This window comes from Quercus lobata, chromosome 10 (assembly GCF_001633185.2).
Source record: "Quercus lobata isolate SW786 chromosome 10, ValleyOak3.0 Primary Assembly, whole genome shotgun sequence".
In the NCBI taxonomy this organism is placed as follows: domain Eukaryota; kingdom Viridiplantae; phylum Streptophyta; class Magnoliopsida; order Fagales; family Fagaceae; genus Quercus; species Quercus lobata.
The window spans coordinates 63,714,277-63,728,117 of NC_044913.1; the positions used below are offsets into that span (position 1 = coordinate 63,714,277).

The 13,841-nt window shown below is 32.1% G+C and overlaps 1 pseudogene; it reads left to right on the forward strand.

Moving 5' to 3' along the window:
* The first annotated feature begins 2,270 nt into the window (after positions 1-2,270).
* On the forward strand, positions 2,271-10,353 carry LOC115965207 (annotated as a pseudogene).
* Positions 10,354-13,841: the final 3,488 nt, after the last annotated feature.

The following is a 13,841-nucleotide window of genomic DNA, read 5'->3' on the forward strand; positions in this document are numbered from 1 at the left end:
ATTGAAACTTCATACTAGACTATGGATTAATTCATACTTGATCCACACACATCTCACACAAGTTTAATGTTCAATGAATGCTTATTCCATTTGTGTGATTGTATGTGTTCGAATGTGATGTGCATACTCAATTGCTTGTTAATCAAACCCAAATTTTTTTTTTTTGAGTATTTTATATGTTTTTGAAAGTGTTTTTATACTTTTATGTGTTTAGAGTTTTGTCCAAAATGTATATTTCATTTTTATCAAAAAAACTCTCTAGAGGCATATTCATGAATAAGTCACGACTTAACTCTACCTGCGAAAATGAGGCAGGAAAATTTCAGAAAACATTGAAATTCAGACAGAGAGTTTCACGACTAGCTCGTGAGAAATTGCTACCCGCAAAAACTATCAGCATGCTTCAGTGGCTATCTTGTGAGTAACTTCACGAGAAGCTTACCCGAGAAATGTGCGATTCTGCAGTTTTTAAAGCCAAATAGTGATAGTTTTTTTTTTTTTTTCAAACCTCTTCATTTTGCCTCCTCCGTGGCTCTCTTAACCTAAAACACATTTTCTCTCAAAAACTCACCCAAAACTCAAGATCAATCCCTACTAAGACTCAACTAAGGTATGTTTCAACACTTTTTCACTTTTGAATCCTTAGATTAAGCCTTTGATTCTAGGATTTCTAGGGTTGGGTTATTTTTGAAATGGTTGGGAAAAACTTACTTTTCTTGCAAATTTTTTTCAATTTTTCTTGATTAGGCCGTGTCCCATTTTGTTTGTTTGTATTTGTGTTGGCCCCAAGTGGCATTTTAACATGTATTTAGGTAAGATTTCATCATGTTCATGCATTGTTTTACATGTTAGTGGTTTGTATGCACTCTAAGTGTTTGATGAAATGCCCAAATAGCATTTTGTTGTTGTTTTGAACTCTGATGAGTACCAAATTTTGGGGATTACTATGTTTTTACATTCTTAACATGATTTAAACATTGGTTGTGTGTTTTATACACTTTTTCCCTTGAGTGCTTGATCATGCTTTGCTCATGCATCACATATACACACCACATGCACACTTGATGCACACACTTGAACACTTTGTTAGGACATATGTGTTTCACATATTAAGAACATATGTCATGATTTTATGTAATTGGCTAATTCTTTGACAAAACACACTTTACTTGTATTTGGGTAGATTTAGGATGTATTTAAATACTTCAAGAAACCATATTTCAAGATCAAGTGTTGAAACCTTCAAGTCTATCCAAGAAAACAAGTTGAAAGTGCAGAATTACTAAAGCTCGACAGCTAGCATGTGTCAAAGTTTAAGGAAGCTGTTTAGCCCGTGTGCTCGACACCTGCTCGACACCTCCTATCTGTCGAGGTTTAAGAATTTCAGAATTTTGATATGATTTTCTTGGGATCCGTGAATGTGTCGTTGGGCTTTCTTTTCTTCTAACCCTAACATATAAAAGGATTGTTTTAAGAGCCATCAAACAATTCAAAATTTGCACAAGCAAATTGTGATCAGAGACGAAGTTCTTACCTTAGTTCATCTCTTTCTCTTGAAGAAGTTGCGTGTATGTGCATTGTAGGGTTTTGTGACCAAGCATCTTCTTGATCTTCATCGTGTGGATGAATTAAAGAACTTTGCAGACAACAACCTTCTTAGTTGGTGATTGAAGTCGTGTACTGGGATTCGCACAATTGGTTAGTCATGTACTTGGGAGCCATGCATCGAAGGGGAAACTGTTACTACAGAATAAGTCCAATTGGGTATTAGGGTAAAGGTTCAACTGTAAGTTGGTAAGGTACTTGGGATTTCTTTACTTGTAACTGCTTGTTGTGATAATAGTGGAGTTTCGGGAGTGATGACCTGAAAATCACCCAGTGGGGTTTTTGCCATTATGTTTTTACCATTCGTAAACAAATCACCGTGTTATTTATTTTCCATTGCATAATTAGTTTATTGGTGATTTGTTTGTACTACCACGCATTTGCATGTTAATTTGATTAATTAATAAACTTGGCTAATTAATCTATTAATTCATCACAAGGGGCTAATACGTTTTTGGCTTATCACACTTGACATGTTTTGCACTTCATTCATGCTAGATAAGTATTGTTACATGTTTAGCACTTAAAACATGGTCTTGTGTCTTTAGGTTTTATGTTTTTATGTTCCTTTTAGAAACATTTTTATGGACTAACTTGTATCTAATCAAGTTTGTTTCCCTGTTTGTGTTCATCTTTGTTTCTTTGTGTTTGTGTTTGTTTTGCAAATGTCTCCTCTTAAGAAATCAGCCACAAAGAAATCTTCAAAGCGTCAATGCACCTCCGCAAATTCATTCCGAAGCGATGATGTAGACATGGCCTTTAATGATCACTACAAAAGGGCCCCAATCATCTTAGAGAGGACTGTGGACTTAAGAGTCCTTAAAAGGCACTTTCATTTTGGAAGTGTTCAAGGAAAGGATGTGTTCAAAGTTGTTGAACCTGATGGGCAAGGTCTATGAAGAAATAATTTGGGAATTCTATGCCAATGCCATTGTGGAAGGGGATCGCATAAATTGCTGGCTGAAAGGTAGAGAGTTCTATGTCACAAGGGAGACAATTCAACAGATTTTGGTGGTTCGTCCAATGACTCCACACACATCCCTACAATATGATGAGAGAAGGGAGAAACAAGGACCAATTATGGAGGTCCTTTGTGGAAAAATCAACAAGAAGGCCTTGCACTGTTGCACACCATTCCATTCACTTTGTAGATGCCAACTTTGGCCTACGTCATGATTTTCAACCTTTACCCGGTGAGGAACTTGACTAACTTGTCAGCACCAATGTCCATATTTCTATTTGATCTATTCACACGCAAGGAGATCAACATCTGTAGTCACATCTACCACCTCTTCACCAAATGCATCACAAAGTGGAATTCAAGGTTGACTCTACCAGCAGTAACAGCAAGAGTCGGAGTCCGCGGAGTTCTAGCCTCTTTGGCCATTTCGGTCAAAAAGGAGGAGATAGTTTTGAGGGGGAGTACTGCTTGAGGGGGAGCACAGTTTAGCATATCTTAGTGGTTTATTATGGTGGTTTCTTAGTTTAATTTAAAGTTTTTATAACTTTTGGATAGTTTAACCATTGTTTTAGCTAGTCTAGTTTACTTTAAGTTTTTATAGCTTTTGGATATTTACATTGCTTTCATTTAAAGCTTTTAAATACTTTAGTTTAAAACTTAATTATCTTTAGTACTTTTATGTATCTTGGTTTTTATAGCCACTTTGATGCTTATTGCTTTTTATTGCTTTTAGCTTTAGTTTCCTTAATGCATCGTGCTTGTTGGACATGCAATTGATTTCAGCATTGTTATTAATTGCATTGTGTGTCTGAATGATCATTTACTAGATAAATGTTCATTGTAGTAATTTCTTCATGATTGTTCATGTTTGATCAAGTTATTCTTCTTAGCTTATATTTCTTTTGGTATCTTGATCGCATTTTACTTGTTCCCATATGTACCTTGTGTTCTACTTGTCGTGAGCTTAATGAAAGTTTGTTGTATGTGCAAGTGTTTTAGGATACAAGCGTATACGGTGCAAGTGCTTCACAGCTTCTAGAATAAGATGTGAGTGAGTTTTGTCTATGTTCCCAAACTCATGTTTAAGTCTAGAGTCTGTTTAGGAGTTTTGTCATGGAATAGCCAAAAGGGGGAGATTGTAAAGTTCTAATTTACAATTTTTTTTTTGTTGGCTTTAATTCCGTGCCGAATTTGATTGTAATTTATTCAATCATATTTCCCTGTATGTATGTGGGTTTTTGATTGTAAGGGATGAGTGTGAGAGAGTGTGAAGACTCAAGCTTAAAAGGATGAACAAGTGGATGTCGTGAGATTTTGGTGCTGTTGGGAAGCATTGGAAGGAGCCATTCATTGGTAGATGCAATTGGGCTGAATTGTAGGATTCAGAAGGCTAGAGAAGACAAGTTTCCGAGAACCTAGTTGGTAACAGGAGCTTGGAGGGCTCAAGTACATGGGGTAGACTAGGCTTGTAGGGTCTTTTATTATTCATGTACTCCAACTTTATTCTCTAGTGGATTGATTTCAACTTGGAGGGTTGTGGAGAGGTTTCTTACCGAGTTCTTTGGTTTCCTCCTCAATAACACGTCTCGGTGTTATCTTGTGTTTGCATCTCTCTTCCTTACTCTTAAGCTTTCCTTTTATTGTTGGTTAATGTATGAATATGGCTTAGGCTATTGATAACGGTTGTTTGCGCTTCTTTACTCTTGTTCCGCACTTATTATAAGTTAGAGTAAAAGCTATCTAGCCATTATTTTAATTTAGGGGTCTAAACAAGCTCTTGTGTATTTACACAAATCCAAGCTTTCAATTTTAAACTACAAAAACTTGAATTTAAAAAATTACGATAACATGTCTAGTTATTAATCATTGATCATCTTGGCATTTTGCAAGCATGAAAAATATATGAAGATAATATAATCTAATGGTGAATTTGTCAAAATTAGCATCCAATTAAAAAATATTGAGTGGTGTAGTATTTCTTAAAGTTACATCAAATGTAACTTGAAACCAACCCAACTTTTTACATTTATGTCAAAATATTTTAAAGGATTTTATTTATTTATTTTTTGAGTGAGATAAATACAATTATTATCATGTCTTTATTATCTTAGTATGGAAAATTGAAAAAGTGACTATTTTTTTTCCAGCCATTTCAGTTCTCCATAAAACATTTCTTAAATAAATGATTAATAAATGACGTAAAGACATACATTAACGAAACCCATATACGAATTAAGAAGGGAAGAAAGAGAGAAATTAGGAAAGGAAAAACATAAATAGTCAGTTAATTTGAAAAAGAAACATTCTAAACACTTATTAATGACTACAATAATTATCCAATTTCAAATTTAATATTGCATATACAATCACAACCAAAATAAATGTCTATAAATGACTATCATAATTATTACATTTCAAATTTATATACAAAGTGTTTGACTTACTTGCATTGCTTTTTAAACTAAACATCTTCTATTGTTTTAAATATACAATGACAAGTGATAGTGAGTTTTAATATTCTCTTTTCAGTTAGTTAGTGGGTAATGTGACAGTTTTTTATTAAAACAAAAGAATTTTCCAGTTTAAAAAGTACTTGAGGTAAGCCAAACCTATATACAAGATAAAAGAGTGAGAAAATTTTTATGAGCCGTAGAGTTCAATTAGCACCTCCTAGTCTTTCTATCGAAAACATCTAGAATGTACATGCCTCTACCCTCATTGTAACTATCGAATTATAAAAATAAAAATAAAAGAGTATTTTTTTTATAGATAAAATCTTATTTTGTTGAACTTTTGCTAGCTAACACTCTAAAAAGTGATAAATTAAGAGCAATATTACAGACACAAAAATTTTCACAATATTTATCGCAACAGTTGAGTTGCAATTTTTTATTGGTTCTTATCTAAATCCACCATTGATATATATCACTTTTTTACCAATTACTAACAATTTGTCACATTAGTCAAGTGTGAAATTTGTTATCAAATTTTAAATATATGTCAATATTTTCTTAAAACTAAGAGTAATGTTATAGCCACAGACTATTTTATAACATTTTTACCAACTATTGATATTCCAAATTCTTACTGGTTTTCATCTTAGCTCATTACTAATATCATTTTTTACTTATCAATAATCGCTCACCATATCAGCATACACTTCATAAAAAAGTTTATAAAATGGTTCGTGGACTTACCATTTTCCCAAAACTAAACGTGCATTCAAATTCTATAAATACCCTCTCAAGTTTCAACTCCCTCAACTACTAAACTCCCTAAGCTGCTTCTTTTCTCTTTGATTCACACAAAGTCACAATCACACATTAGTTTCACATCCAAACAAAACCAAAATGGTATTCCTTGCCATAATTTGTCTTGTCCTTGCACTTCTCTCTATGTTCATTTCCTAAGTGCTAGCTGATCCTACGATATAGTGAGTTATGGAGCCAAACCAGATGGGAAAACAGACTCAGCTCAGGCTTTTCTTAGTGCATGGACAAAAGCTTGTGCCTCTATGCAGCCTGCCACTATTTATGTACCAGCAGGGAAGTTCGCTATAGGGCAAATGACTTTTATCGGACCATGCTACAACAAAGTTAACGTTATGCTTATTGGGACTCTTGTGGCCCCATCGGACTATACTGTATCTGGTAATGGGATTCTTGATGGGCAAGGTACTAGCTTGTGGGCTTGGAAGGCCTCTGGCAAAAGTTGTCCTTTAGGAGCCACGGTATGTGAAATATTTTGCCACAATAGATTGTTTAAGCTTAAGAATATATGTGTTATTGAACTTTTATTGAGTATTTATTTATTTTTTTTTTTGACATTTGGTAACTTTTTGTTCATTTACTTATATTTTTTGTATGTGAAAAATATGGATTGACCTATAATCTGATCTGATCGACCTGTAATCCAATCCAATCGACCTAACCCATTTAAGATAACATGTTTTTGACCTGAACGTGACCTTACCCAACCTGTTTGCCAGGTCTTTATGGTTGTCTTTTAGGTCCTCCATATCTTGATTCACTCCCTTTAGTCTTTAGAATATATGTGTTATTGAACTTTTATTGAGTTTTTTTTTTTTTTTTTTTTTTTTTTTGACATTTGGTAACTTTTTGTTCATTTACTTATATTTTTTGTATGTGAAAAATATGGATTGACCTATAATCTGATCTGATCGACCTGTAATCCAATCCGATCGACCTAACCCATTTGTAAGTTGCAACCCATTTAAGATAACATGTTTTTGACCTGAACGTGACCTTACCCAACCTATTTGCTAGGTCTTTATGGTTGTCTTTTAGGTCCTCCATATCTTGATTCACTCCCTTTTAGTCTTTAAAATAAATTCCTTCCATTTTCAGGTAACTAACTGGGACTGGTTTGGATATTCTAGTGGAAAGTAGTGTGCTTTTCCATTTGATTTTTGGTATAAACTATTAAGTGATTTTGGTCTTCCTGGTTTTGGAGGGGATTATTGTCAAATTGAAATATTTAATTAATGCCAAAATAAGCCATTTCTAAGGAAATCGTATATAGGATACCTGGAAATAATCCCATGTTGCGGAGTATAATATTTATTTTTGTGTACAAGTAAACATGCTTAAAAATTAATGGGAATGTCAAAGGTTAAACAACAAGCTTAAGCTTTTGTTACTTGCATTAACGGGCCATCCCATAAGGTCCACATATTTAGTTGAATAGCCCTATATAATCATGTTCATCGTTAATTTAGAGAATACCGTTAGGTCCAAATAAACCAAAGATACAAGCTTCTTAAGGTCAAGTCGATCGGAAGCTTTGTTTGAAGAGCCTCTATCAATTCAGGTCTTAAATCATTTGGCGAAATTTGGGAAGGAGAAAGATTATAGGGCTAAGAGGAGCTTGGCATATAGTTTGATAGGAAGATTAAGCCCACCCCCATCTCCTACTTCATTCCCGATTTGGACTCATCACCATTCTCCTTTATGCCTGGCTTGGACTTTTGAATTAAAGAGCCCTATATAGTCATACGAGGGGTGTCAATGTTCGACCTAACCTTCGAATGCGACATAAACTCGACACGAGTTTTTGTGGGTTAGGGTTGGGCCTTAATGGGTTTGGGTCATAAATGGGTCAACCTGAAAGCAACACAATAAGAAATGTATCATAAGCGGATCAACCCGAATAATCCACATTAGACACATTTGACATGTCAATTTATTTGTGTCAACCTGAAATGACCCACTTAACATAACCAGTTTAACTTGTATAACAAATAAATATTCATTTTATTTTAGATTTGTCAAATACCTTTTATATCCAACATATATTTTAAATTTAAAAAGAAAAGTGAATAATTACAAGAACTTACATGGGATATAATTGGAAATAAAAACTTTACAAACCCTAGATCTCTAAACTCTACAAACCCTAAATCTCTAAACGTTCTTATAAATATATATTTTTTAATTTTTTTTATTTCAGCCGTACTACTTACTCTACTATCTTATAGTCTCACACCCAATTCTTAAACTCAAAGTCTCAAACCTGTTATTGCTCTCTCTCTCTCTCTCTCTCTCTCTCTCTCTCTCTCTCTCTCTCTCTCTCTCTCTCGTGTTTATTGAGTTTTAGAATTAAAGAAAACTGTTTTCTTGGTGTTTCAAAATTCTACAGTAATTTTTTTTTTGCATAATATTTTTGTTCTATATACTTTGAACCCATGTGTTGTTATTAATATATGAGATATATTAATTGTTGATTAAAGCCACGGTTGTATCTTTTGTCTTGTGTTGTGTGTGTTTTTTTTTTGTGTTTGTATTAGTGTTGGACACTGTCTGCATATCTTGCAAGTGGGTTTATTGAGATAGTTTATAAACTAGAATCTATGAATGATAATTGTAGTCATAGTCGGGATTAGCCTACTATTTGCTCGAATTCTTTCAATATCGATACTTAGCATTTTACGAGTTCCAAGAATATTATATTTTTGTTGAACTATGTTAATTTATTTTTGTTAAACTATGTTAATTTATTTTTGTTAAACTATGTTATTTTGAATTTGGGTTGAAGTGTATGCACTTATTTTGGAGTGTAAAGAACTTATTTTTAGATGAATGTTATATTTTTGTTAAACTATATTATTTTGAATGTGGGTTGAAGACTTGAAGTGTATGCACTGCTTTTGGGATGTCAACTCGTTTATTAAGCGAGTCAAATGGGTTGGGTCAGGTCAACCCACCTTATTAATAGGTCGGGTTAGGGTTGAAGGATCATGACATGATTATTAAATGGGTCGGGTTAGAGTTGAGCCATTTAGTTGAATACCCCTATATCGACATGACACGAAATCGACATGCTAACCCAAATTGACACCCCTAAGAAATACTCCACATATAATTTATTTATAATTTTTTAAAAACAATAATAATCAGATCATTTTCTTTTGTGTATGTAAGCAGACATTGGAATTTACTAACTCAAACAACATTGTGGTTAGTGGATTAACTTCCATAAACAGCCAGATGTTTCACATTGTCATCAATGCCTACAATAATGTGAATATGCAAGGTGTCAAGGTCAATGCCGTCAGAAATAGCCCAAACACCAATGGCATTCATGTTGAATTATCTTCCAATGTCACAATTCTTAACTCTGATATCCAAATTGGTGATGATTGCATCTCAATTAGCCATGGTACCACTAATTTATGGATTGAAAATGTAGCATGTGGACCTGGACATGGAATTAGGTAAAGAAATTTTTATTTTTATTTTTAGTTTATTTTCATCTATTGAAGTATTATGTGACTATAACAACAATATTATATGGTGATGCCAAATTGGTCATGGGTTCAATTGGTTGGTGCAACATCGGGAGTTTAGGCCAAAACCAGCATGAGCCTAGTGTCCAAAACATGATAGTTAAATCAGCTAATTTTACCAAAACACAAAATGGGGTGAGAATTAAGTCTTGGGCAAGGCCTAGCAATGAGTTTGCTAGGAATGTTATTTTCCAACATGTCAATATGATGAATGTCCATAATCCCATTATAATTGATCAAAATTACTGCCCTTCTGGAGGTTGTCCTTATCAGGTACGATATTTTGAAGGATATTTATGCAAATGTTGTTTAAATTTTAAACTATAATATGTTTACTTATGAAAATCCTTAACATATTCAAGAAGATTGCACAATATGGATTCTTATAAATTTCAGTTTCCATGGCCCCTGACTATGACCTTAGAAACGGTTTCAAAAAAAAAAAGACTATGACCTTAGAAACTACTTATACACATACACATTATACATCTAGGCCCATTATTATGACATCCTAAACTTTTAGTCATCATTAGTTTTGGGCCCAAATTAAACCCCTCTTCTCTGCAAGAAGAAAATCTCTAATTTTTCAGTTTTTGCTTCAGAATACATCTTTTAAAATTAAAATAATAAATAATAAATAAATAAAAAATTGTGATGTTAATTTTTTTTTTTTTTAAATTTTATCGGTTAAAGGTTGCATACTACCACTATTAATAAGTAGAAAATTGATGTGTGCATTTTTGTTTTCCCATTTTAACAGGCTTCAGGTGTAAAAATTAGTAATGTGACATATCAAGATATTCATGGAACTTCAACAACAGAGGTTGCTGTAAATTTAAATTGTAGTTCAAGAAACCCATGCTCCATAATAACAATGGAGAGCATAATGCTCACTTGCGAGAATCAAGTAGCCAAAGCTTCATGTAACCATGCGTCTGTCACATCTTCTGATAGTATCCAACTCGTGATCAATTGCTTATAGAACAAGGGAATCAATTTTGTATTGATGGCAGTTTTGGTTTTGTCAAAGAACTGGAATATTTTAGTATTAATTAATACCGGTGTACTATTTCAAAATTAGAGCTACATACATACATATATATATATATATATATATATTTATTTATATGTTTGTATGTATTTATTTAGTTATATGTTTACAAACATATAATTCAATTCTACAAATTTCATACGACCAAATATTCGCCTAAATACATTAACCCAATTTATTAGCTCAAACAACATTATATATATATAATAACATTTTTTATTGTTCCAACCAAAATATCAACACCGATTGAAATCCAAAAAACTAGGTACAATTCGATTGTTTTAAACAGTACATTTTAGAGGAGCGTTGGTATTGATTTAATGGTCAGTACGGTGTATAAAGCTGGTATTGCTGATATTAGTACAGTATTGACTTGTCATAACGGGAATCTACATTCTTATCCTTTCAATCCTATGGCCAAAAAGTATAGCACTTTTTTTTTTTTTTTTTTTTTTGTAGTATTAATATTATTATGGTAAGTCATTGGATGATAAGTTGATTGCAAGCCTATGGTAGTAATAGTCCATTGGGCATTCTTGGAGCCTGCTTGACCTTGCAATCGGAATATAATGCTGAAAATTGAAGCCCTTATCTGGGGATTCTAGGTGTTTGTATGAAAAGTTGTTATAAGAGAATTATTTTCATTTTGCAATGACAACTTGCATGAAGCATATTGAATAATATCATGAAAACGAAGCATATTCAGTTATACCATGAAAATAAGTTAATCAAAGAAGCTAAAAAAAAATAAATAAATAAAAAGGGAGAAAAAAGAAGAAGAAAAGAAACAGAGAATCAAAATTCAAAAGAGACAATTCAAATCGACTATAGTAAAGTAGTCCATCCAAAGTCTATGTTGAAGCTTGGGATTTTCGCGTGTTGTTTTACTTGGAGAGGTAAAAGCCCCTCAACTCCCCCAACTTTAAAGGGTGCAATGTTTTTTTTTTTTTTTTTTTTTTTTTTTATGCTTGTTTTGACATTAAAATTATCTAAAAAATGAATTATTTTTCAAAAAATATTTTCTAGAAAACTATCTCATTTTCTTACATTTGATAGCAACCTCAAAATGAGTTCGAAAACTATCTCTTAACTTCCCCTATTTAGTTTCATGTGAGATAGAGTTATTTTCCTTATTTAGTTTCACGCAATATAGAGTTGTTTTTTTTTTAATAAATTTTTAGTGGAGAATGACTCTATCTTTTGTTGAGCTAAATAAAAGAAGTTAATAGATAATTTTTCTTGGACCCATTTTTTATTGTACTACCAAACACAAGAAAATGCAGAAAACTATCTCTTTTCTTTGCTTGGCCACATGTGATGATGTGCGTGTATTTGTGTCATTAGGTTTAGGGTGATGTACATTTGAGTGAGTCTCTTTACTTATTTACTTTTATGGAGTTACGACAAACCATTGGTTTATTCTAGGTGTGATTGATCATCTTTTGTCTAATTCATTTTAATCACCTAGTTAGCTAAAAGTCATTCCTAGGGACTTCTAAGCTAATTAAGGTAATGAAAGTTTCAAACTAAAGATTCTTAAACTCAAAAGTTAGTTTATGTGTGGGGAAGGTGGCAAACACTCCACACTACTTATCCAAATCATAGTACCTCACATTTTCAAATATAATTTAAATACTTGAAATTTATTTTTGAAAAGAACTTTTGTACAAGCAATATATACACATAACATGTGAATATTGCATTTACATGGAAAAAATTGGCCTTTGCCCTTTTTAAAAAAACAATCAAGCATTTTGCCCTATTTTCCAAACTAATTAGGGAAATGCGCTTCTTTTGAAACTTGAATTTCTCAAAATCAAGTTAAGCCCTATAGTGGCGTTTTTAAGGAGCATATAGTGACATTTTAAGGACATATACTGGCGTTTTGAAACTCGAGTTACAGGTAAAAAAAAGAAAAAAACATTGCATGTAACTCAACTTCATGGAGATCGAGTAACAAAATGCCACTATAGGGCTCTAGAATTTTTTTTTTTTTATTTATTTTATTTATTTATTTTTTATAACTCGATTTTGAGAAAATCGAGTTTCAAAAGAGGAGCATTTTCTTAATTAGTTTGGGAAATGATGCAAAATGCTAGATTTTTTTTTTTTTTTTGAAAGGGCCATTTGCCCATTTTTTCCGCATTTACATATAAATAACATACGATATTATTTGCAAGAGTATCCAAACAAGCGTGTAAAAGTAAATATAAATATCATGTGAAAAACTACATTGTTAAAAATAATATACATAGCGAGCATGTGACTAATTACTAAATATCTAACATGTGAATATTACCTTACAACACAAAAAAAAAAAAAAAAAAAAAAAAAAAAAAAAAAAAGAAGGACGTGAATATAAAAATGTCACCTTTCACCTTTAAAACAATTTAAAGCAAATTTATTCTATCTCCAACTATCATTCTCATGCAAAATACACAACAAACCAAAATGGTTTGTTTAGGGGAGGGGCGAAATGTTGAATTGATTGGATGTCATTAATTCAATTGGGGTGAGCTATAGACGAGTTGCTCCCTCTTAAAATTATTTTTTTTAAAAGAATTGTTTGAAAAGATGGTCCTTCCTTTAGAAAATGATTTTTTTATTGTTTCACAAAAAATATGAGAATATTCCTTACATCCCTCAAAAATGGACATTTCTTTACATTTAAAAAGATAAGTATTTTCTTTTTGAAAATCTCACAACTTTTTGGAGAAGGTTATTTTGAAAAAGTTCGTGGTCTCATGAGGTTTTGAAAAAGGTTTTCTCATAACTTTTTTTTTTATAAAAAATGGATTTTGTTGGGAAATCCTAAAAGAAAAAAAAAAAAAAAAATCATTTATTATGAAATTTTTTTTCCCATATAAAACTCGAAGCCATTTTGGAAAGGGTTTTCTTTTTAAAGAAAATGTGTCCTGGTTTTTTATGGAAACAACTTTGTTTTTGGGATAAAATTCATGGCTTTTTGTAAGCTTCTTAGAAGAAAATTCAAATTTTAGGCTTCTTAGAACTTAATCTTTTTTTTTTTTTTTTTGAGAAAACTTGGAACTTAATATATATATATATATATATATATATTTATACAAATTTGTACATTTGTAGTAATATAAATGGTATAATGCTTACTTAAATTGGGATTGGATAACCACCAGGGAAGCTGTAGGAAGCCCTCAAAAAGATTCATTACTTCGAACCAAGTGCCATAAGGTTGTAGGTATTAGTACTAATGCTAACCCATACTTTCTAATATGTAGAAATCATAATAATGGGGTTGAGTAATGATACACCTTGCTATGAGCAGATAGTACTTATGGGCTTACAAAAAAAAACTTTCGTGGCAATGTATCATGGGGCTTGAGATGATGATTACATGCTCTTTTTTTTTTTTTTTTTTTTTTTAAAAAAAGTGAAAATAAAAA